This window comes from Culex pipiens, chromosome 2, assembly GCF_016801865.2.
Source record: "Culex pipiens pallens isolate TS chromosome 2, TS_CPP_V2, whole genome shotgun sequence".
In the NCBI taxonomy this organism is placed as follows: Eukaryota; Metazoa; Arthropoda; class Insecta; order Diptera; family Culicidae; genus Culex; species Culex pipiens.
The window spans coordinates 158,548,611-158,573,251 of NC_068938.1; the positions used below are offsets into that span (position 1 = coordinate 158,548,611).

Consider the following 24,641-nt stretch of genomic DNA (forward strand, 5'->3'; position numbering starts at 1 on the left):
CTTTCAAACTAACTGACTGTGTAGGTGGGTGGTGACTTAGTCTTGGTTTTCGAACTTTAAGGCTTCATTCGCTGGCGTCTTCGCCGTGGCTTTTTATCTTGTGACTGTGGGTGCAGGATCGCCGCAAGCGCCAGGAAGCAGTTGGACAAACACGTGACGTCGTCGCCACCGTCGTGTGTGCCCTCGGGGGAAGCCCGGTTGAGATTGCTCGTGTAATGCACTTCTGCTGGAATTTGAAGGCTTGACATTGTTCTACTGATGGCCGTGACTATGGTGAAGGTAGCGGAGAGATGTTAGAATTGGTTAAGGTTAGGTTTGGAAGCGAATTCAAAGCAATATTCGTATAATAATATCCAAGAATTATTAATCGAAACTAATCGAACACAAGAAATCCGAAGAAAGCATACTGGAAGACCATATGGTAAGAATACGCCCATTTTGTTTCTTGTCACTATTAATGTGGCATCATGTCCCGCCCGTGTGGATCAATCGGACCGCGCACTGGACTCACAATCCGGAGGTCGCTGGTTCGAATCCCACGGCGGGCGCTCTAAAATTCTTTGTGTAAATATGGGTATTCGGCACCGTCGCTCCGTGCCATACTTTCATACACTTAGGAGCCCAGGGCGGCGAAGTCCTTGTGGATAAAAAGGAAGACACTAGTGGTTGGTACTAGCAATGGTGGCCGACAGCTATAAAGTCAACTTCGTTCGTCGTCACTATTAATGTGTGTAGTACATTCGAGCATCCCCGAGCTGTACCACACTCATTAAAGCGAACAGGCCTACTGCGTTATATTAACCGCGAAGAGGATTCTGTGAACGGAACTTATTTCACAGAATCTACATGGGAGGAAGGATGCGTGGACATACCGTACCAAATGCTCCGGACATCGTGCATCGATAGCTTACAGAACTTTCATGATTTTTTATTTGGGTTTCAATTTTTTTCGACTTCGGCGTGGTGGACATAAATCTCGGCCGAACAATCTGACACTGCCTTTGGGCGGTGGCACAGCTTTCGCTCTCAAATCGGAAACTCCCCGGTGTGGTTTGAGGTTCCCAGCCAGGAAGCGACGTGGTCTGCAAAATCAGAGCGGAAGCTCGGAAGTCTCAATAAATGTGTGTCCGTTTGTTTGCGCGTTCTAAAGCTTGCTGAAAGAGAATGGTCACGTCTGGGCTTCTAGTTCAACGTGTGTGTTTGTGCAGCAGACACTATTATTGCAATTGGAAGCTTTCTTCCAGAAGGAGGAAAACCTTGGGTCCAGAAGGTTGACCAGAGAAGTTAACGCGAATCGGAAGAGACTGGTCGGTGCAGCAGCTGCCAGTGACTGGTGGCGTCCGGACGGAAGAAACCCGTAGAAAAATGGTTCTTTCCGCCGGTGTCCTGCTGCGTTCGCCGGCGTGATTGTGGAGCGTTGGGTCAAAGGGTGCAGGCGTACAAGTTAAGGTACAAATGTGCTTACCATTATAAATCAGGGCATTTATCTCCTTGGTGCACTTTTGTTCCCGAGGATTTCCAGAGCAGAGTGCTGCTTTCATAATGATAAAGCTGTGCATTTTTCTACCGGTGGAAAGAAAGTGGAGCACTGTGCATTGTTACATGGAGGTAGAACTTAAAGGAGGGAAATTATTTTAAAGATGCAAAGGTAAGTTTTGTGTCATTTTGCATGATTTCTGGATACAACGGATGAGCTAAGTTTTCTGGTTACTTGTTTAAAATCTTCGCCTGTTCACATAAGAGGCCCATATGAATTTTCATCACTCTTGATGTAATGATGCAGTTTGATTTATAACCATCTGAAATTAAAAGAAGTTCTTGAAAAAATGGTTTTAATTTTGTTTAACAAATTTAGCTACATATTTTTAAAGTCAATGTCTGTAATTATGAGCTGTTAAAATTGGGTTTCCTCAAAGCTTTTTAACCTCATTTTTCGAAAAGTCAATCCTCCAGCACGTCAGAACCGACTTTTACTCACTGGGTTGCAAAAAAAAAGATGCTTTGTAAAGGTTTTATGAAAAAAAGCATGAATCATTTTTATAACATATATGATTTACCTCTATATTAAATTAAAACTTATGCTGATTTGATGGTCTCAGGACCAACTTTTTTTTCAATTAAATTTCAGCGTGATTTAAAAACTTACAATGTTCAAAAACGAAAAATATTCATTTACAGGAATTTGAAAAATGATTTCAATTGAGCTTTGAATACCATGCTTTTCCATAGAAATAAGTAAACTCCCAGTATATAATTGAGAAGACGCATGCATAGCACTTAGAAATATCAAAAAGGTTAGTTACTAAAGTTGTGATCGATATGCTGAAAAAAAAAATTCTAAGCTATTTGAAAATATATCTTTCAGAAATGGACATAAGTTAACATTTTTTGTTTTATTTTATTAGGAAAAATATCTGTTCCTTATCACAACCTACTTTCCCGAAGATACAACATTGAAGATAAATCCCCTTCAAAAGATATGAGCTTCGAACGTTTTCAAAACTTTTTTGTATGGACTGCTTTTAAGTCGGTTTTGGATTTGTGATTTTTCACCGAATCCCAGGCACTGACCACTCGATGATTGATATACGAAGTTTATTGACAATGGTTTGTCTTAGGTAGATATTCCTTCACTGGAGTTCTCTTGTATGTAGATATGCTCTTTCTTCACGATCCTCCACTCCAGACCACCGATGACGCCAGACCCCGAACTGATGATCCCCTTTACTGCTTCGAAGACAGCTGAGTAATTCTCTACAAAATCGGTCTTTTTTCTTCAATTTTAATTTTTGTATTTTTTAATCCGACTGAAACTTTTTTGGTGCCTTCGGTATGCCCAAAGAAGCCATTCTGCATCATTAGTTTGTCCATATAATTTTCCATACAAATTTGGCAGCTGTCCATACAAAAATGATGTATGAAAATTCAAAAATCTGTATCTTTTGAAGGAATTTTTTGATCAATTTGGTGTCTTGGGCAAAGTTGTAAGTATGGATACGGACTACACTGGAAAAAATTATACACAGAAAAAAATATTTGGTGATTTTTTGTTTAACTTTTTATCACTAAAACTTGATTTGCAAAAAAACACTATTTTTAATTTTTTTTATTTTTTTAATATGTTTTAGAGGACATAAAATGCCAACTTTTCTGAAATTTCTAGGTTGAGTCCGGCTGGACTCTTCCAAGGCTGCTACTGTTGAGGCTGCTGAGGCTGCTGAACCTCATGATTTTTTTTATGCTGACCTCTGCGTTTCTGCATGACCTTCCGTATGGTGTCGTGAGGACACTTTCAAACTGAAAGTCATGAGTTCAAACTTTCAGGGAAATACTTTGTTTCTGGCTCGGTGTGAGGGTCGTTACAGTATCATTGAAGAATTTCAAGTTTTCAAAAATATTGCCTGATTTTTTTTTATACCTGCTCGAATTTTTTTCCATCTGGTATGAAAATTTTTAATATGTTTTGAATTAGTAAACATTAAATTTGAATAGATTTCATAATATTTTTATTTTATTTTTTTTAATTTTCACTTGTAAGCGAAAGGAGACAAAAGCATTAACTTAATGTCAAAGTCTCAGAAAAAAAAAAACATTAAAATGACACATACAAAATAAAAAGTAAAAAAAATAGTTTCAAACCTCAAAGGATAATGATATGGATTTTCCTTTGTCTTTATTATTCAGTATAGATTTATTAGTTTTAAAGGATGTGAAATATTTTTCTTTTTAATCCGTTTCTCGCTTTAGTTCTTTTGATTCAATTATCAGTGAGATGGAAAAAATGTAATCTGCATTTTGTTGCATCTTTCAAAATTAGGATTTTTTGCTTCATTCCTTCAAGATGGAATTCAATATTATTAGCTTAAGGCTGCAATTTACTAAATTTTAAAAGCATTTGAAAAAAGTTTCAACACTACTTTCAGGCACTCAGGTCTTAGAATCATTAATAATATCAAAACATATCTGGACCACAACCGCTTCAAGAAAACCAAAAGATGAAAATGACAATTTTTACTTTTTTATGTATGCTTGATTAACATTTCAGAAAAGTTTACAAAGATTTTTAACAATTTTATTCATGTCTTTGTTAATCGAACAACTGATTGCTGAAATATAACGAAAAATTGTTTTTCATGTCTTTTTCATGTGGTTCGTTTTTTATTAAAAATGTGAAACACTTATAATTTTTTTTTTCTTGGATTGAAAATTTCATTTAATGCAGGGGTGACCCAAGTATGGACCGCGAGGTAACTTTTTGTGGCCCGCGGACTCATTTGAAAGATCATGTAAAGTGGCCCTTTGACCCATCTGTGATTTCATATTTTTTTAAAAATTTAGCTTATACTTTGTTTTGTGAACAATTTTATTTTTGTTCATCTTAAATAAATTGTTTATCCATGCTTTGATCCCGACTATATGAGTAATATTTTGTTGAAAATATATATTAATGAAGTTTAAATGTGATTAAAAATTGCAAATTTCGTCAAAAAAATCATTAAACGTTTCTGGAAACGAATTATGAAACGTTAAAATTTTAATGAAGTTGATAACTGAAAAAACTTAAACCTTGGTGTTACCCATAAAAATCAGTTACAACGTACCATTTCTTTCTGGGATGAGCCTTATTTTTCCCTTATAAACTTTTCATCTCGAGATTCGAATAGAACGGACACAGAACAACAAAAATTGTGTATCGTTTTCCAAATTTCAAGCTTTTAAATGCTCTTAAAACTTCTGTACCTATTCAGACTGTAGTCCCATTTCACTCCGGTTGACGGTATGATTCCAATTACCTAACATCTGATTCAGGCATGTCAAAATTTATTATTTTTTTTTATGAAATCGGAGGAATAATTGTTGAAAACCCCTTTTGAAACAATTTAAGATTTTTTGTGCACTTCAAAAATAAAATAACGCTTTTTTGTGTTATCCCCTTTTTAAAATAATAATTCCAATTTTAGGAAAAATGCAAATGAATTCAATTACTTTTAATCATTTTTATTATATTTGAAAAAATTACAATCGTCTTCAGCAACAAAATGATCAACCACCCCACGTCCTTGACCCGTGGTATGTAACATTTTATCAAACATGTTTGCAGACCCCTAACCTTATTTTGACAATTGCAAAGAAATGCTCAAGGATATTTTTTGCATTTTTAAAGTTTTGTTGATTATAATAAATTTAAACCAACTGCTTAGAAGTTTTTTTGAACAAAACTGTTCAAAAACTGTAATTTTGTGTTCTCTTATATTAAAATGACGAAAATGTAAAAATACATATAGAGTTATTAAAATAATTCAGCTGATCAAAGTATTCTCAGTCTTATTCATTGTAATAACGTAATTCAATTTATTAAATAATCACAGTTGGCCCGAAAGCTCATGAGAGCTTCAAATTTGGCCCGCCATTCAAAAAATTTGAGCACCCCTGATTTAATGAATAATAAAACAAATAAAAAAAATCAAATTATTCGCTCTACAGCATTGCCTTGGCGTTCTCGATTGCGAGATTCCTACTCGAAACTAGGTGTCCGAAGGCTTGATTGTTGAGGCAATTGCAAACCTCTAAGGTGTAAAAGCTTCCATCCAGCCCGGGATTCGTACTGACGACCTTTGGATTGTTAATCCAACAGTCTGCCAGCGACTCCACCGAGACAGGACCCAGGGAGACGACTCCTACACCTGGACTGAGCTAACAACCTAACCTTTAAAACAAATCATAAACTTTATAATGAAAATCGTAAAACTTTCATTCCCAACAAAAAAAGGATTGTTCCGATATCGCTGAATTTTCAGATACTAGCGAGTTGTGATGATATAAACAGCTCCACAAAATGTTAGCTAGGCCGTAGAAAGTTGATTTAAAATACGGGCATTTTCTGCACAGTTGGGGTGAAATTATGTTATTCCAATAACATAATAACAATAAACTGACCTCTTTGGAATATTTTTCCTTTTTTTTAAAACATGCAAAATGCATTTGCGTGTTGTAACTGTTGATACGTGTCAAAAAATCGTACTGTAAATGGCGCTGCTAAAAGCCATAAAGCTAACGTAATGCATTACATTACCCAGCACGACACCACAACATGATCCCACGTCTGATGTTTTCCAGCATAATCCCAGCCCAGCAGCCAACTCCGAAGCGCCGTGTTGTCAGTTGGGGGGGCCTTTTTATTTTTTTCCCACCCCGGATATCATAAATGGTTCCGGGATCATGTCATGGATGCAAAATAAATGGCTGCTAATATTATCCCTTTTGGTCGGGATTAATTAACCGTATCAACATGTAACGGGCCATTTTTAATGATATTTAAACACGTGCAGTGGCAATTGTTGTTGCTGGTGTTTTTTGGCCGCGGTGTCATTCGATGATTTGTGGGCGGAAAAAGCCGGGGGCCCGGAATTGTTGGTCGGACTCGGCCGGCAATTTCTCTTTTTTAACGTGCAACTCAACACATGGTGGCTGCCTGTCAGGAACCGCGATAAGGCATGTGTCACTGCACACACGCTGCGTAAAATTGGCGGGGGAAAATTGCTGGTTTTTGGAATGGGTCACCGCGTTATCCGTGGTCAAACCCAAAATTGTACAATTATGCTGGAAACATTTTTTTTTTCGGTGGCAACAGTGGTTTTTGCGTTGAAATGTGGTGGGCCATTCAATGGTGCTTAATTTTGTTGCAATCAGAGAGGGATCATTGAACAAGATCGCATATCTCTAAAGCATTTGTTTTTATTACGTTTTTGGAAAGTTATTACAAGATTTAAATTTTGTATATTAATTTTTGTAAGCTTTCATAAGTTTTAGTAAACTTTCCCTCTAAATAACAATCACTTCGCACAAAAATAAAGTGCCCTGTTTAGCGAACAAAACTAGCAAAATAAAAATTATTTATGTGCTTCCCGTTCTACCACAAACACAGTCAGTCACACTCGCGTCCAAAAAAACAAAAAGATCGTTGCAATTCGTTTCCTTTGGCAGAAGTTAAGGCATCTCTAAACTTACCTATGTATGATACAGGAAAGGAAGAGAACTTTTCTTTAAAAAAAATCATTGCACAGCAGTATTTTGTGCTCGGCTGGCGAACAAATCTCAGCATCTTCTCACGGGAAAACTACGATTTTTTTATAAAGAATGTTTTTTTTTTTAAATTGTGGAATTTTTAAAATAATATTTGCTACACTTATTTTCAATCAAAAATTTATTACAAATTTTATAATTTTTTATCAGTGCCTACTTCTCCAAATATCGCAACAATTTGCGATCGACAATCGATTATTTATTGCGCTGCGGTACCAATTTAGAACCCCGTCACACGTGGGAAATTCTGCAAGCTTTCGATTGTGGTCGAAGCGGGTTTCGAGTTGTGCTCTATTGCAATACACCGCACACAGTATTGCACAACGGGATTGAACATTGGTTGTCCTCCGTGTGAGTGTTTAATGGTGGAAAACCTTTCCAAGTTATCAGTGCTTCGGCTGCACTTGTGCAGCAGGGCCCTAGATTTATGACACTTTTGTAAGATAAACGAGCGACCCGGGGGGAAATTTGTTTGCGGAAAAATTGTTTTTCTCCGCGCCGAAACAACCAATTGGACCAAGGTGACTCAAATTGACCATAACAAATGACCGTGTGGGACGTGACCCCTTTAGAAAATGACCCCCACCCCAGTCTCGATTGACAGGCGAGCAGAGTTCAATAAATACAACGAAACCCTCCCCCGAAAGCTCACAACATATTCATTAACATTCGTTGATGGATGGCGATGGCGATGGCGAAAAAGCAATCGCATCACATCAAACAGTCAATTGGCAACGTTTTGATGAATGAATCGCCATGTTGGCAAGCACCCCGGGCCGAGTCGAGCAAAATACGAAATCGAAAAACGGTTTTATCGGCAAAACATCGAAAAACATTTGGCATTTACGGGGGGGTCGGACGTAAGCTACGGGTTCATTTTTGTGTTGGTGGTTGCTTTCCTTACTCAAATTTTTCAAAATTCATTTCTTTTTAGATGACAAAAAACTTCATATTTGAGCTTTAAACAAGTCAATACAAATATTTGACAGTTGGACTTGTGTGAAAAATAAATTTTCCAATTTCTCGGGGTTACAAATTTCCCGGGAAACGGAAAATTTACAGCCAATTTCCCGGCAAATCCCGGGAATTCTCGGGAAAATTTTAAATTTATTGAAAATTGTTATGATCTTGGTTTTAATTAATAATATGCAAAAAAAATTGTATAGGACATCAACATTAATGGTTTAAATATGTGTGAAGATCAATTAACAGCTTGACTGCATGTAAAAAATCATTCAACTATAAGAAAATGTATTTTGGTATTTTTTGATGATGATGATGATGATGATGATTTTAAATTTGCCGCTGTGACCAGTTTATTGAAATGAGAAAAAAAAACATGCAGAAATTATGTTTTTCATGACAAATACTGGTTTCAGCGCATTTTAGCGTTGGTTTTACTCCAAACAACCCAATGTTCTCAAATATTTGAAGCAAGTTTTGAATATATTTTTGCATTTTTTGAGAACAAACAATAGAAAGTAATTTTTCTATTTTTTTTTCTTATTATTATGCAACATGATTTAAATTATACGGTAAATTAACATCATTTCACAAAAAGTCTTCTATTTTTCACATTTAACCCTCTAACACCTTTGGTTGCACCTGTGCTCCATGATTCTTTTACTTCAAATTGTAATTTCTGTAGTACTAGGTATTCAACCAATTGAATTATTTTTGTTGTGCAAATTCGATATTCATCTCATTTGATCATGGTAAACAAAAACGTAAAAAAATCTCATTTTGAATTTGGAGGAAAGGAGTTAATATTGTTTTGATGAAATAACATCAATCTGTTAAAAGCTTACCTAATTGCTTAGTACTCATTAAGCAAGATCTATTCCCAGTTGCTTCAAAAATTAATATTATCAAAAATAATTCTGATATCATCATTTCTGATAATCTGAATAATCTGAGTTCCAAAAAATTAAGAAAATGTATACTTCAGCTTGAATTTCGAGAATTCCCAGGAAATTTACAAATTTCCCGGGAAATATTTTTTTTTCGGGAAATCCCGGGAATTTCCGGGACGGGAAATTGGACGCTCTTGTGAAAAACAATATTTTTTTAAAAATACTGAACTGCCCATGATCGCATAAATGTCCCATATGCATTTTCGTCACTATTGAGTTATTGATGCAGTTTGGTTCAAAATCGTGTGCTCTTTCAAAAGAGCCTATAACATCCAGTACTTTGTTCTAGAAATCAGGAGGAAATCCAATTTTTTCGTGAAAACTTTACACGTAGCCTTATGTGTGGGACAAACTTGTTTAGCGTTTTTCTCAGCTTGCTGTTTTTGCATATGGGACATTTATGCGAACATGGGCAGTGAAGGTTATTTAAATAAAAATGTTTATTCATTATATCATAATTTCTTAAAATAAAAAAAAAACATATTTTGGCCGATTACGCCGTGGATCGTTCTCATTTTTTAGAATACATTGAAGATTGGAATATTTGGATTGATGCTGAAATATCGGAGTACTTAATAAATTTAAAGTATCTTATCTAATTTTCAAATGTATTCTTAATTTTTATGATAATTATATTAAAGCTTTTTCAAACGCAAAATATTATTGTGGAAATAATTTTCTGTGAATATCGACAAATTCCTTAAAATTTCCTGAATATTTTATTAGCAGAACTTTAAGAAGATGGTAATTTTCACATGTTGTGCTTTGCAACAAGAAACTATCATTATTTTTAAACAAAATTGAAAACTACATTTAATTTTTTTTCATTTTAGTATCCACCACATCGTGGTTACTAACAAGTGAAAAGTTTTCAAATAAAAATATTCTAAGAGGCTAATTGAAGGTTGTGATGATTACTGAAATAAAAAAGTTAATAACCAAATCTAATTTTCAAACTTAACTCATATTTTTAATTGTTTTTTTTATGATAAAATAAAATTGTTATAATTTATTTAATGTTAATATTGATCAATTCTTTAACATTTTTTTATAATGTGTCAAGTACAAATTAAATTAAACAAGTTGCATATGTGATTCTCTTATGAAAATAATTAGTTGTTTGTAAATTTATGAATAATGATATTTTTTTCAATTTAACGGTGCACATCAACCAGAGCTTTTGCACCCAGATTATTGTAACAGACATTTTAGTATCATCAAAACTACGAGAATTATCGATTTAATTTTTCATTCATCCCCTAAGCTACCCCTAAGCTACTTTCTAAAAGATCTACAATAAAATTTGACAATTTTTATAATCAAATTATTTCTGGATTGAGCACGTAAGTTCGATAATTTTGGAATAAGAAGACAACAACTTCCTTGGTTGCAGTGTACCATTAAGAATAATTGATTAAAAAAGATTTCCATTTTTGAGTTTGATTGCAAAGTTTAAAAAAATAAATATTTTTGATAATCAAATTCCTTTGATAAGTAATTGTTACAAAGATGCGCAATTTTAGCAGATGATATTTTGGTCGACGTTACAAAAAATTATTTTTTGAAAAAAAAAAAATTTGGTCGACGAGCTCGATTTAAAATTGGCATGAAAATTAACCCGCCAAATGTTTAAGTATGAACTTATATAAAAAAATATTTCAATGCATTATAATTATTTGAAAAGGACATAGAATAAGGAAATCCTGTGATTTTATTTATTACAGGAATTATTATTTTAAACATGAGCTTGGAAACATAATGACCACGTACGTTTTTCAAAAGTGCTTCAAAATTGTTTCGTTGATTTTTTTAAGCTGGTTTTACATTAATAGTCATTGTGTTTTCCACCAATTTTCACCTGAAAGTTTGTAAATTGAATTAATAATGTCAAATTGACCCAAAGTAAGGTTTCTTTTAATGATTCGTTTGTAATAAAACATACAATTAAATATTTATTTGACTAAGTTTATCAATTTTTAATAAAATGTAATTAGATTTAAGGTTGAATGAATAAAAAAATCCAAGTTTGACCAAAATTAAAATAAAAAGATTTTTCCTTTAAATTAAAAATTCTTGATACAACCAAAACCAATTTTATAGCATGATTCATAAATCTTCCATGTTTTCTTAGAAACTTTTTCTACTGAAAATCCCTACAAATCTAAAGAAATTTTTGAATTTTGTTTTAATTGCACCCAAAATTTATAATTTGAAAACTAATTTTTCACTCTTTCTAGTGTCAAATTGTCCACAGAACCCGAAAGTGCAGTTCGTTTTCCTATTCGAATTCATTTTCATTGAGAAAAACAAGACACATTGAGAGTATTGAAATATTCCTACCTAAACATGTTTTCATAATCATAGTTAACTAACTTTTCAAATGTTTAAAAATATGTTGAAAATAATTTCTTAAGGTACTTAGAACACTTATTTACCAAGCTGTTATTTGAAATAAAAAAACTAAGTTTTTGTACGTAAAATTGGTGCTTAAAACCATTTTCATAAGTTCTAAACATCAGAAGTAGAGATAAGATGCGAAGAAACTCAGTGAGAATTTATTATCTCAATTATTCAATATTTTACAGCAGTTTTGAAAAGGCTAATCTTTTAATTTTTAGGATGTACATTTTTGTAATTCATTATTTTATTATATAAAAAAATATGTTTATTTGTTTAAAATGCATTAGACATCTTTTCAGTTGTTTTGCATAGACTTGTCTCCAACATTTCCTGGGAAAAAGGTTTTGGCTAACATTTCTACTTAGTTTGGGTGTAAGAATATTTATTTAGGCGAGTTTTCAATTGAAGAAGCTCAAATAATCTAATCAATTTCAAGGTTGATCTATTGTTGAAAATAGAAGGGATCCAAAAAAAATGATCAAATTATTTGATACATCATAGTGTTTTTAGACCAATGCTTAGAATTTTAAAAGTTTATGTCTTACATCTATAATATTTTCTATAGATTAATGTTTGAAAATTAAAGCACAGCCTAGCCAAGATATGTACCATAAAATGTGGGCAGTTTTAAATCAACAAACGTCCTCCTGCAATGATTTTTTTATGTTACTCTACTAGTCTGAATCGGAGGAGTTGGATCTTTTGGACTGCGGGTGTTGAAATCGAATATATATATATTTTTTTGTTGTAATTTCCGGAGCGATATTCAAAAAACTTTAGTAGTTTATGTCCTGTTCCTTCCCCGGAATACCTTCCCAGCAGCAGTCACCAGAAGTCACGGATCATTTCACTGCCGCCGCCACCGCCACCGAGCTGCTATCAATCGAGCAGAAATCGAATCAATTTATTATTCCACTCTTCCAACCCCGTCTATCGTGGGAGCCCAATCGAGTTCCGTCCGGATGAAATATGTCTGGCACCTTCTTCTACTTTTCCCTTTTACCAGCGCAGTGCCAGTAGTGTATCAAAGTCCTCTTTCTAGCTGACGATCCCTCTCCTGGCTGCTGACTTGCTGACGATGGCCGGGGTACATCTTTACCATATTTAACTGGAAGGGAAATTGATGGGAAAACACAACAAACGATCTGGCTGCTGCTGCTTTTTTCCCCCACTTCGTGCAACTTTGGAAAAGAAAGTAACTCGCTGACTTTTCCTTCTGCGCTTCTTCCCGGACGACTGTCTTTTGTCTGCGTAATGGATTGCTGTTACCCGATGTGCTGTTCTTCTGGCCTTGGTTTTGCACGCTGGGCGGGGAAGAAATTCGTTTCAGGACGATTACCGGGATGATTCAGTGGAATTGTAAATGGTGTTGTTCTATCAATATTGGCTGTTGTAGCTAAGCACTAACGGTTCCCATCTTGCCAGCGAAAGGTCGCAAAAGGATGGTCTACACGTGCTTAAGACATTTGTTACTCAACAAATTGCAAGGAGAGTTTGCAGCATAGTTGCAATTTAGAAAGATAAAAATTTCAGTTTGTGGGATGACTTGGATAGTTCGACTTTTTTGAGATCCAAATTGCGATTTAGTTGTACACAGCAAAAAATCCGATGGTAAAATCGCATGCAAAAGCATGCACATCACCTTCGTCAAAATAAACACTTAATATTACACACTGCATGTACAAATTTTGCAAACACAAAAAAAAAGTTGCAACCGACGGGATTCAAACCCAGCACCAACAGTAAGGACTGGCGCCTTAGCCCACTCGGCCATCAGACCGATGTAAAGCTGTAAGGATAAACGCATATATGAGCTTGACATTTCGGTTAAGTAGGTTTCCGATACTGATGGGCTACATATTTCAGGGTGTAATATTACACAGAATTTCATAAAATAATGCAATATTTATTTTACACCCAGGGCTTTTACACGCAGCTGGATTACTACTTTTTTAGCTGTGTAGTCTTCATAATTTCTTATATTTCTTACATCTTGAGGAGGAATTTTCTGATCGTTTTTTTTCTGTTAAGCAAAGTTGTAGGTTATGATTAGTATTATTCGGAAAAAAGTACAAGGAAAACAATTTGTCCCATTTTTCCTGATTGCAATTGCAAAAAATCTATTTTGAAAAACTTAACCTGCTTCGTCTTTTAATTTTATGATTGGTTTTAATGACAACTTTTGACTTTCCTTTTTTCACTTATTTGGCCGTTGAAATTTCGGCAGTACTTAGATATTTTGAAAATTTATGATTGCAAAACAAGTGTACTAATGAAAAAGGCCAAATATTGAATCCATGGCTTGTACTTTTTTAATTTGAACTGACGCCTTTTGGATTGCGAGTTCAACATCCGACCTTTCGAGTAACAAAGACAAGGAAAATCATTTTCACCAAATATTCTATAACAATTTCAGTAAAAAAAACTAATCTCATGCCTTTGAGTTTTTTTACGAACAACTAAATCTTAACAAAAGGCAATATTACAATCATAACATCTGTAAAATTTTATTTTAAAACTATGTAATGATTCCAGACGTGGCGCGGTGGTTAGCGGCTTCGGCCGATCCCTAAGTTGCTATGGGGCGCGGGTTTGATTCTTGCCTTATCCTCCTGGCCTTCTATCGGATGGGGAAGTAAAAGGTCGGTCCATTTGCGTAAAAAGAGGTTTTGGGTGACTCACCACACATAACCTTTGGACGCCTAGAAATGAGCAGAAACTTGCAACAGAGACCACAAAAGACCCGGGGGTCGTTAAAGTGGATTGCTTTGCTTTTTTATGATTCCAGACAAAAATATTACTAACTCTTTGAGGCACATTCTAGTTACACTGGCTTGCCTAATTTCAGCAAAAAAAATTATTCCAAAATTTAATGCAATGAATTTGTTTAAGATTGTGATATGAATCGTTGGAAGTTTATTGTCTGATTCAGACTCCACCTTTTTGAGATTTACCGAGCTCGACTCCAACTCAATCTCTTGAAAAATATCCGACTCCACTGACTCTGACTCCGACTTCAACAACAACTCCAATACAAAGTTTTTGAAAATTGTCCGACTTCACCTCTAATTTCGATTCCAACTTCGACTCAGACTTCGGTTTCTCCGGATTTACCGACGTTGGGTCCTCAAAAATACCCGACTCCTCTAACTCCGACTCTATAGCTCTAATGTTAGACAACGTAACTGAGTTGACTCCGACTTGGAGACTTCAAAGTATGCCGATTCCTTAACTTTGAGTATCGCAGGGTCATCTAACATTATTGGTTCACCCACATACTTGGTATACTTTTGTGGTAATTTATCGATAGGATGCTAAAACGAAACTTTTCTTTCGACCCTACTGATTGCACTGACTTTCAAAAAATGACTGCGCAGACTCAACTCGAGTTCATGCTTACTTTTGTGTCCTCAGAAACACGTTCACTTTTAATTTTACCCTTGAGTCTGTGAATTTTGTTGATCGGTGTTGTTGGACCTTTTTTGGGCAATCGTTTGCTTTTTTACTAATAAAAGAAGTGCTTTTTTCCTTCCTCACATAGAAAATTCCAATAAAATAAACTTCATTGACCCACCCAAAATCTAATTCTGAGCAAATGTTTGATAACTATACCAAAGTTAAAGCATTTTTATTCATAAGTCACATTTTTTAGGTCGGATCTCAGATATTTTTTTTTTATTGTTAACGACCCTAAGTTAGGCCAGACTATTTTTGTTTTAGAAACGACACTCGAAGAAAAACGACAACTGATAGTATCAAGTGGTTAAGAAGCGAAAAAAAAAAAAAAAATCACCAGATCACAGACTTATCCCGTCTGTGATCTGGTGATTTTTTTTTCGCTTCTTAACCACTTGATACTATCAGTTGTCGTTTTTCTTCGAGTGTCGTTTCTAAAACGGATCTCAGATATGTTGCTGAAAATGATGACCTTGCAAGTTATCAAAAGGCATTTCCATTGAGTGTAAAATGCCTGAAGATCTCACATCCCTTTTGTTTTCACTGGGTTTGAAGTCTCTATTTTAGTAGAAAAATTTATTTCTGAAGAGAACTAAAGTTTTTTTTCCATCTTAAAGAAGAAATTGCTAAGAATTTGTGGATTTCAACGGTAAATGGTTATTTTCAAAAACTTGTAATGAAATGTTAAAATTTGCAGTTAGTCTGTAAAACAATCTAAATATCAAAAAGCTTTAAAATGAATGTAGAAGTGACTCATGGTGTTCAACCATCGAGCCTCTATACTCCTCTGTATTAAAAAATTGGCCGATTTTAAAACTGTTTCGAAAATGAGAGAGGACGGTCACAACTGTCTGACTGTCACATTTTGAGGTCATGACGAGGAATTCTAGGAGCTCACTTCTTAAATTATAGATTTTCATGTTAGGAACAATGTTTTCTTAGACAAGAAAAAATAATAAAATACTTTTTTGCACCCCCTCTTCAATTTACTGGAAAAGTCACTTTAAAAAATAATAATTTTAAAATAGCTCAAATTTAAAACATAAACTGGTTCATTTTTCTACTAAAACTGGTTCATTAAAGTTAATATTGTCTTCAAATGATAGGTTTTTGTCAATAGATTATGACGCACCATCAATATTTGACCAAAATATGAAAAAAAAAAAAAGGAATTCGAATTCATATAGAAAAACGTTTCTTAATCCACCATTAGGTGGTTGGTGCCTTCCTCACATTTACAATAATGAAAATAAGTTTATGAAAAAAAAAAAAGGTGCAGGTGGTTATGTTCTACATGACCAATATGACAAAGAACTTTGTAAAAAACTCCTAAAAAATATTCTATTTTATTTTATATTTTTAAAACATTGCCTATGTATTGAATCCTAAATAATTTATTCCTATAAAATGTTTTCAATCTTTGGCACCTCTGTGGAAATAAATTGCCAAAACAAGTATGGTTCGGAAAATGTCAAATCAAAATGGTAATTTTCATGTCCAGTATCAAAAACCATGAATTTTGATACCCATATTGCCCCAAGTCGAATAGTTCGATTAATGTCCCCCCGGGAAGACCTTCCTCCAAGGGAATGGCCACTCCGGGTGTGGCCAATCCGATCAAAATGCCCATTTTCATTACCAGTTTCAAAAACCATGAATCTTGATACCCATATTGCCCCAAGTCGTATAGTTCGATTAATGTCCCCCCGGTAGAACCTTGCAGAGGGCACTGGCCACTCCGGGTGTTACCAATCCGGTCAAAATGGCCATTTTCATTACCGGTTTCAAAAACCATGAATTTTGATACGGGACCATCCATAAACCACGTGGCCACTTTTTTTGGGAATCTTTTGAACCCCCCCCCCCCTCGTGGACAATTGTCCATACAAAAAAAAAAATTGTATGGCTCGTGGACAATCGCCATATCCCCCCCCCCTCCCCCCTCTAAAGTGTCCACGTGGTTTATGGATGGTCCCTACCCATATTGCCCCAAGTCGTATGATTCGATTAATGTCCCGCCGGTAGAACCTTCCCCAGGGCACTGGCCACTCCGGGTGTGGCCAATATCCTATAAATGTGGTCCCAAGCCCATTGCCCCAAATCATTCTGGTCTGGTGACCGTCCTTAAAATCTTCATAAGCACAGAATTCCTCCCAATTTAGTGCACAAACTGTGTCTTTCAATGTGTGCGTGTGTGTGTGTGAGCAATAAAATTACCACCGTGGATCCGCCTTTGTCGAAACCTCGTCAGGCACTGAATTTTACTGAGGCTATCTGTTAGCTTAAATAGTTCGCATGAAATGTGGCAACAGTGGTGCAACATTCTCGCGTGACAGTTCCACGAAAACAGGAGAGAAGACAGAATTTGCTAAGTGCTCTCAGCCAATCAGCAGCCGGTATTTTTTAAATACTTTACTAAACAGAATAAATTTTAATAGGGTCTTATGGGACCCCAAAACGAATCGAATAAGGCTGACCCGGCCAAAATCGGTTTAGCCAGTTTTGAGAAAATCGTTTGTTCAGAATTTGATTCTGAGTCTATATGTATACGTGAAGGTATATCTAGAACACAGAAAAAAATCCGATGGTAAAATCGCATCAAAAAGCATGCACATCACCTTTGTGAAAAAAAACGTTTAAAATTACATCCATGAATGTACAAAACTGTGTAATATTACACAGACCCCATTTTTGGGACCAGGGGTAGATATCGAATTGGTTTCTACCTAGAAATGTCATGTCAAACATAAACAATTGAAATTTTTATTCTCGATCTTATTTATTGATTATAATTTTCTCTTAAACTTAAACTTAATTAGTTAGATAGTGTCTTTTTACAATTTGATGAATTTGATTTTTTCACTCAATGCTCTTTTGCCCGAAGTGGTTGCCGATTTGGTCCTTGTCGCATTCAAGAAACTGGCCGTCCAACTTGCGAACGATTTTCTGCTGCTGCTCGGCTGGAATGCTTTTTGGGGCCATCGATGGCAGCTGGGGATGAAGGTTTGCTCGGGCGAAGTACTTCTGGATGACATAATTGTCGAACTCGAACGCACCGTTTCCCATTACAGCATCTGATGGACGAACCGAGATCCGTGCTGATCCTGGACAAAAAACAACACGATGTGGATGGTGAGATCCGCAGCAGAGACCGTCCTGAGGGTTGATCCAACCACATTCGCAGCCGCGGCTGCTACATGCTGCATCATCGATTCTTTCAGCCGCTCCGCGATGCCGGCCAGCGTCACGCCGTGAATTATCTGCAGCACCAGGTAAATCTTGGTCGCGTTGCCCACGTTCCCGAGGTAGAACGAGTTGCGCGAGATGGCTTCGAAGCAGGTCTGGCACTTTTCGAACAGCAATCGCAGCCGGCCAGGATGTTCAGCGTGCCCTCGTGTTTGGTCGTGACAAAAAAAAGCAAGTCAAAATCTGGGTTGACGCGAGGGCCACGTTTAACGCTTACTTGTGCTTCCAGGTACCGGCCTCCTTTGAATATGATCTCTTCGACGATGTCCTGCGACGTTTCCGGGGCAACGCCGGTCATCTCCACGTAGCCCTTGTCGATGAGGTTGACCGAAATGACGCCACAGTTGCCGAACACCAGCTGTAATTTGTAGCAACTGGAATCACTGAAAGAAGTCCCTTATATTGATCGCGACCTGCGGATCTACAAACGCACAAGAAAGTCACGTCCGTGATCTCGATCACGTTCGAAGGCATGTCATAACCTTTGCGCCCGCCTCCTGGAAGTGTCCCGAGTTGAGCAGGGTCTTGAAGATACCGCAGACCATAATGTCGAGCACGAGGAAGCCAAACTTCAAATTTGGGTCTTGAATGTTGCGCGACTGCGTTGACACGTCGCCGGAACCGTTTATTTTTCGCTTGCGCTTCGGCGATGGCGTGCTCGCAATGTCCTTAATGGCGGCTATCGCGGCATTGGCCTTGTTGACGACGCGCGCCTTGAGCGTTGAAGCGACCTAGAATAATATAAAGGTTTAAATCAAATTAAAATTGAAATAAAAAAAAAACAAAACCTAATCCGGGTTAAACTTGATAGACACTGAGGCACGTACTTTTTTCTTGGCGGCGGACTTTGTCGTCGTCGTCGTCTCGGCCGATTCAGCGCACCCAGCTTCGTCGTGTTGTTCATGCTCTCGTCCTACTTGCCGTCCTCACTCTTGTCGTTTTCCGCCTCGCCCAGCTTGCCTGGATCGGGACGGTGGTCTACTTCGCCCGTGAACAGATGTTGCCACGAGTTTGGTGATTAAGTTCCCGATCTACTGGACCGCTGTCTTGAAGCCGGCCACTTGCATGACGACATCAGCTTTTCTTGAACTCGCGGTACGTTGAAAAGCGAAGAGAAGTACACAGCCACCGCGCGTGCTGCGGTCCGGATAGCTTCACGCAGAAAAATGTTTTGTAGAATCAGCCTGTACGAGGTTTGAATCAACAAATTTTTTGTTGAATATAATCAACGCCGATTTTGCGTTGAAACAAACCTTGATTTTCTCTATTCCACAAAAGTCTTTTGATGTTTTGAAAAAGCTGCTTTGACGTTTAGCGTTGATTCAACAAAAATCATGATTTTCAAATCAACAAAACGTTTTGTTGATTCAAATATGCCTTATTTTTCTGCGTGTTGATGACACCCGGGATGAGGTTGAGCGCGTTGACAATCTGACCGCAGATGAGTTTGCAACGCCCGAGGTTGCTGCGATGGGCGGTTTGTTGAAGCCGACAAAGTCGATCTGTGTGCGTTTTTGATGATCGGCCCAGATTCTTCACGGAAACAGAGCGGGTTTCGTCCGGGAGTTGGAACACGAACGCTTGGGATACATTGTCCAGGATCAGTGGTAGTAGCTGGACGCCTGACACGGCTGCCGTGATCTGGCAGGATGACATGCTGCGGAACACGAAAAGTGAAGAAATGCAGAACAGCAGCACGGACAGGATCAGCGGGTCGTTGGAGTTTGAGAGGTATTTGAGCAATTCCTCGATCAAGTACAGTTCGCCTGCGACAGATGACCGCTCGGTCACCATGAGAATTTGCGAGAGGACACCCTCGAGCACGTTGACCAACGCGTCCCACTCGAAGTCAACCGGATCGGTCACCGTGCATGGTGGTAGGTTCCTTTGCATTCGCTCGTTTTGTGCTCCAGTTTCAAGCGACGGTGGTTCCGGTTTTGATCACTTTGCACAACTGTTATTTGCGTAAAAGTTTCTTTTTCAACTGTCGGAAGAGGTAAACTTCTGAAGACTAACCATTTTTGACAGCTAGAATTGAGACGCTAACCGCACTAGTGATATTAAACATAAATTTTCGTGAAATTACACATTTCGAGTGTAAACAGTGTTTGACAAAAATCGCAGCGGCGTTCCATGATATTTGTGTAATATTACACCAAAATAATTACACGACACGCTTTTACATGCAGGCATTTTACATCTTTTTTTGCTGTGAAGGTATATTTAAGAAGTTCAATTTTCAAGTGATTTTATAGCCTTGCCTCCGTGAGGTAAGGAAGGCAAAAATCGTATTGGTCATTAAATTCAGGGTTGCCCCTTTTTCAAGAAAACCCAATGCATGCAGCTCGTAGGAACAGTCTCCACAAACCTTTTCTCTGTAAGAAAATTCAATTTCGACACTCCAGAGCCGGGATATTTGAGTTTTAGTGAGAAAAAAGTGCCAATTTTCAAGCAATCCTTAAGTCTAGTAGGGAAGTTTGGGGTTATATGGACAGTGGGGGTAATTTGGACACCCCTTTAAAATCATCTTTTCTTCTGATATAAAGCGAAAATGGCTACCGTCAGTGGGGTGACAATGGGTCTGGGGGGTGAGATTGGGTCAAAGTTATTTTTACGGATTTAACAATTTCTCAGGTTCTTCTCAATAAAATTAAATTCTGCTACAATGGTTGTGTAGGGGACATCTTAAGATGACTTAGCTGAAAAAATATCTTTCATACACCAAATCCTGTCATTTTAGCAGCTGTCTAAAGTTGAGGTACGTTTTTGGCCAAAAATTTCGTCTCGAAAAATCAAATTTTAATATTTTTGCTGGAATTGCTCGAAAAGTACCTAAATGTTTGCAAATCTCTACTTCAAACATTGCAGCATGTCAATACGATTCCTTCGAACAAGAAACACTGTTGGATGACTTGTTTTTACCATATTGTTGTATTTAGCCGGGACCGTGGTGTAGGGGTAAGCGTGATTGCCTCTCACCCAGTCGGCCTGGGTTCGATCCCAGACGGTCCCGGTGGCATTTTTCGAGACGAGATTTGTCTGATCACGCCTTCCGTCGGACGGGAAGTAAATGTTGGCCCCGGTCTAACCTAGAGGTTAGGTCGTTAGCTCAGTCCAGGTGTAGGAGTCGTCTCCCTGGGTCCTGTCTCGGTGGAGTCGCTGGTAGGCGGTTGGACTCACAATCCAAAGGTCGTCAGTTTGAATCCCGGTATGGATGGAAGCTAAGGTGTCAACAATCAAGCCTTCGAACACCTAGTTTCGAGTAGGAATCTCGCAATCGAGAACGCCAAGGCAATGCTGTAGAGCGAATAATTTGATTTTGATGATGAGTCTCAATCTCTGTCACAGTTTCAGTCGAATTTTCAGTTTAAATTTAAGGCATATTGAAAGTATCAGCTCAGAGTGATTAAACCCAATTTCCGTTCGTTTCTACTGATTACGACCAAGTTTTGTTAAACAAAATGTCTAGTTACCATAAATAAAACTCGTTAATACTCATGCCAGCTAAAACCAGATGATATGTTAATGAGTTTCCTCCCAGCAAGAAACAACATCGTCACAAGGGTGGTGTATTTCCATATTTTATCTGCTTATAGTCTTGTTTTGTCCGGATCGTCGACTCCAAAAAACATCAAAAAGCACCTCCACGAGAAACCCACCCCTTTTCCAACTTCCCTCTGGAGCCATCAAGTTTCCGTTGTATGCAAAATATTGTTTGTGGCCCCTCGTTTTTTATGTTGCGCCAATTTTCAGCTCATCATCCAAGCTTTTTTTGGTTGGGTGGCCCTCGATTTCCTCCCTCCTTGTCAGCTGCCACACGGGCTTTCCTTCAATATATTATGGTCCTCAGATGTTTCATGCCCGCGCGTACGGTCTTGTTTGGCCACAAAACTGGGATTTAATTTTTGGCAACTATACGACGTCGCTATACCGGCTTTCGATCCTCCCACGCCCAGGATGCCGAAAAAACAGCTCAGAAACAACAACCGGACGCACAGACGTACACAAATTTTCGCAAAACAGTATAGTTTGTTAGCGGGACTAACGAACAGAAAAAGGACAAAAACCCAACCAAAAAAATGTTGCTTTAATAATTAATTTTAATTATAAATGCCGGAAACTTGTGCACATTTTACTAATCCTAACCGCGACACCGGAGGGCAAGCAGGGTTCTGGGGGGAGGTGAAAAACAAGCAGTACCAAAAGTGGTGGATTTATTTGCGAGTTGCCGCCCATTCAGGCAGCAGCAGACATACGCACTTTAGTTTTTTCTTGAAACGACGAAACCACACGGATCTGCTGCGGGTGGTTTGGAGAGTTTTCCCTGTTTTGCAAGTTTGACCACTGAAGCTGTCTGTTGTGTTTCCGAAAAGAACATGGTTCGTTGGTGGTGGATTTTGAGGGGTTTTTGGAACGGAAACATCGTACGACCAGATATGGGCGGAGACTGTCGGGTTTATTTTATGCAAAAGAGTTGTTTTCGAACAGGTTTTTGTGGAATTTATAGTTTTGGAACTGTTGTGGGATCTTGGAGGAACGCAACAGAACGGTCGAACAGTTTGTTTAAAAAGCTTCAAAATTCTGGACCAAGTTCTCAAAAAAGCTTCGATTTCATCTCTGTTCTGTTTTCAAGCTCTGTCCCTAGAGGCACATCTTTTCTGCACATCAAAACAGAAATAAAACCAAACTCCAAATAACAAAAAAAAAAAAAAGAACCAAACTATTTCCATCGCCCGCTCGCCGTCCAATGAAGGCGCTGAAAAACTCGACTAATAACATTTCGTAGGGATACAATTTTAAAATTTTATTCATTCAATCCCCGGCGGTGCTGTAAAGCTTTCATCCAGTCATTTATATCCGGGTTCGCTTTTCCTTTCTTTCGCTCCGAATGATTCGCGTTCTCCGGCGAAGCTCGCTCCGAATGCTTTTAGACAATTCCCGAGTGGCCGAGCCTCCGCCAGCCAGCGTCTAACTTTGGCATTGCATCGAGCAGCATAGAAGGAGGAGTAGCACGAGAATCCTTTTGAGCTGAACGTTGCCTTTTTCTTTGAACCGGATCGCCTCTCGATAGGATACGAGTGAACGAAGGCAACGAGCCGTGATCGAGTGGTGTGAGAACGAGTGTGTGTGATTCCATCTTCGGCCACAGGGCAACAGTAGACCACATCAAACTTAGTGCCCAGCCTTCTGAAAGAGGAAATTGTGAAGGCTACGGGAATGGAACCTGTTTTGAACTCTTGAAGATTTGAAGATTTGAACTCTTGAAGATTTGAAGATTTGAAGATTTGAAGATTTGAAGATTTGAAGATTTGAAGATTTGAAGATTTGAAGATTTGAAGATTTGAAGATTTGAAGATTTGAAGATTTGAAGATTTGAAGATTTGAAGATTTGAAGATTTGAAGATTTGAAGATTTGAAGATTTGAAGATTTGAAGATTTGAAGATTTGAAGATTTGAAGATTTGAAGATTTGAAGATTTGAAGATTTGAAGATTTGAAGATTTGAAGATTTGAAGATTTGAAGATTTGAAGATTTGAAGATTTGAAGATTTGAAGATTTGAAGATTTGAAGATTTGAAGATTTGAAGATTTGAAGATTTGAAGATTTGAAGATTTGAAGATTTGAAGATTTGAAGATTTGAAGATTTGAAGATTTGAAGATTTGAAGATTTGAAGATTTGAAGATTTGAAGATTTGAAGATTTGAAGATTTGAAGATTTGAAGATTTGAAGATTTGAAGATTTGAAGATTTGAAGATTTGAAGATTTGAAGATTTGAAGATTTGAAGATTTGAAGATTTGAAGATTTGAAGATTTGAAGATTTGAAGATTTGAAGATTTGAAGATTTGAAGATTTGAAGATTTGAAGATTTGAAGATTTGAAGATTTGAAGATTTGAAGATTTGAAGATTTGAAGATTTGAAGATTTGAAGATTTGAAGATTTGAAGATTTGAAGATTTGAAGATTTGAAGATTTGAAGATTTGAAGATTTGAAGATTTGAAGATTTGAAGATTTGAAGATTTGAAGATTTGAAGATTTGAAGATTTGAAGATTTGAAGATTTGAAGATTTGAAGATTTGAAGATTTGAAGATTTGTTTTTGTTTTTGTTTTTGTTTTTGTTTTTGTTTTTGTTTTTGTTTTTGTTTTTGTTTTTGTTTTTGTTTTTGTTTTTGTTTTTGTTTTTGTTTTTGTTTTTGTTTTTGTTTTTGTTTTTGTTTTTGTTTTTGTTTTTGTTTTTGTTTTTGTTTTTGTTTTTGTTTTTGTTTTTGTTTTTGTTTTTGTTTTTGTTTTTGTTTTTGTTTTTGTTTTTGTTTTTGTTTTTGTTTTTGTTTTTGTTTTTGTTTTTGTTTTTGTTTTTGTTTTTGTTTTTGTTTTTGTGGAATTGGATATGTTAATGTGTTAAAAGCGATTTGGAAGCTCCAAATCAGATTTTCATACAAACTTTGAAAAAGAAGAGTATTTATATTTACACTCGAGAAAAAACTAGTAATTAATATACTGAAAATAAAAACAATTTAAAGGAATCGCAAAATTTACATTTG

General features: G+C 36.9%; 1 pseudogene; it reads right to left on the minus strand.

Moving 5' to 3' along the window:
- Window positions 1–17,854: 17,854 nt before the first annotated feature.
- LOC120424579 (cytokine-like nuclear factor N-PAC) lies at window positions 17,855–20,309 on the minus strand (annotated as a pseudogene).
- Window positions 20,310–24,641: the final 4,332 nt, after the last annotated feature.